Source organism: Trachypithecus francoisi, unplaced genomic scaffold (assembly GCF_009764315.1).
Source record: "Trachypithecus francoisi isolate TF-2019V2 unplaced genomic scaffold, Tfra_2.0 Lachesis_group2, whole genome shotgun sequence".
NCBI lineage: Eukaryota > Metazoa > Chordata > Mammalia > Primates > Cercopithecidae > Trachypithecus > Trachypithecus francoisi.
This window is the reverse complement of record NW_022681465.1, coordinates 1,716,002-1,718,233: the sequence shown is the minus strand read 5'-3', so window position 1 is coordinate 1,718,233 and position 2,232 is coordinate 1,716,002.

The window sequence follows — 2,232 nt, the reverse complement described above, 5'->3', positions numbered from 1 at the left end:
GTGCACGCATGCTCACATGTTCACACGCAGGCTTGCGCCATGGTTCAGCTGAACACCGAGAGGGCTGACGACTCTTGTGTTCGAGGTTTTCCATGTCCGGGGCAGGGGAAAGTCGCTGCTGGCCCTGTCAGGGTGTGTCCCAACCCACCCCAGGACCCCACTGTGGAACAGGAAGCTTGTCCATAAACGAATGCGCGCTCCGTCTGATTGTCTGATTGTCAAGGAGCAGCCCTTCTGCTCCACATCGCCGGGTTCCGGTGCTGGCTGCAGGCCTGTCATCCAGCCCACGCGCTGGCAAACATGTGAGCAAAAGGCTCAGGCTTCGGCAGGCCAGGCTCACCTGAGAGTCAGGTTGTGCTGGATGTGTGTGTGTGTGTCAGCGTGTCTGGGAGTTTGTGCATGAGTGTGGAGCATGTGCACATGTGGGGGGTGTGTGTGCATGTGTGTGCGAGTACAGCACATGCACACTGTGTCCTGGGGATCACATGCTGAGGACTGAGGTGAAGGCTCTCCCGGTTCTGTGGGCTTCGGGAAGAGGCACAGCCACAGCCTTCTCTTGGCAGCAGCCACCAACCCAAGGGCCCCGAGAAGGAGGGAGGGGATCCATCCCGGATGACTGTCCCCAAAGCAACACTCCTTGGGAACAGCAACAACCCCAGCCAGAAGCGCAGGTCCTGTGCTGTTTAGTCTGAAATAGCCCGTCAACCCCCTTTGGCAATCTCTCCACCTCCGAGACGCGGCGACAGTCTCTCCACCTCCGAGACGCCGCGACAGTCTCTCCACCTCCGAGAGACGCCGCGACAGTCTCTCCACCTCCGAGACGCTGCGACAGTCTCTCCATCTCTGAGACACTGTTGGTTTTAGGCTCAGTCTTCCAAAAAGACATTGGCAAGCTGGGAGGTGTCTCACCCAGCACTGGTGCACCTTGATAGTGAACTCCCAGCATGGAAATACAAGGGGCTGTGTTGAAAAGGTGGCAAAGCTTCATGGCAGGAAAGAGGGCGGATGCTGGGGCTCTGGCTGAAGCATGCCTTTCTTTAGCCACAAAAGGATGTTTATGTTGGATTTCTTACAGACATTTGGTAATTTCTCTACACAGGCTTCCTTCACACCATTAACTAACACAGATAAACTTTGATTAACAAAGGATACAGCCATGTTTGGTGTGATGATTCTGATGTAATTGCCACACATTCTCCTGTATGCATAAATGACGCCCATGCTGTGCGCATGTGAGGGAAGGCGACAAGGAAGCTGTGTGGTATCTGCTCTGTGCTTATAGCGAAATGAAAAAGATAATTGCTGTGATTGTCCTTGCAACCCCTTTTCAGGATTGAGCTGTGGACAGCCTCAGGATGCTGGGAGGTCATTGCATGGGACTTTATCTACCTCCAACCCCATGGCCCTCACGTGGTCACCCCCTGCCCTGTGACTCTGACCCCGCTGGTCACCCCCTGCCCTGTGACTCTGACCCCGCTGGTCACCCCCTGTCCTGTGACTCTGACCCTGCTGGTCACCCCCTGCCCTGTGACTCTGACCCCACTAGTTACCCCCTGCCCTGTGACTCTGATCCTACCAGATCCTCATCTCAGGCTCCTGCACTATTGCCTGATCGGTTCAGGAGTCTGAGGGAAAGGGACTGTCCCCAGCACACCCCAGCCCACCATGGGCCATTCTGTCTCATCAAACTTCTTTCCAGCCTGGCCAAAGAAGCCTCCCGACCAGGCTTCGAGCCAGTATGCAGTGCCTTGAGGAGAACAAGTCCCTGCTATTTTCCTTTGGGGGAGGCAGTTTGTAGGTGGTGTTTAGAAAGAGGCAAAAACCCAAGGAGGGGACCTCACTTTGCCAAGCAGATGCAGGAGAGGCTGGAGCCTGCACAGCACAGCATCCTGCAGGGGCCTGCACTGTGACTTGGGCCAGCTTCAATACAAAATGCTGTGTGGATGGGGAAGTCAGGTACGGTGAGGAAGAAGGCAGTGGAGGAGGGGGTCACAGACGGAGAGGCAACCAGGCTGGCCAATGGTTGGGATAACAGGTGAGGCCACAGGGGACAGGGCTGAGGAGGCAACCCTTGGCATCATGGCACCAAAGTGCCAAGAACACCAAAGTGAACACAACAGTGCTCCCCACCCAGCCTCTTCCTACCACCAAAGTGAACACCAGAGTCCTCCCCATCCAGCCTCCCCCAAGAGTGCTCCCCACCCAACCTCCTCCCAACACCAAAGTGAATAC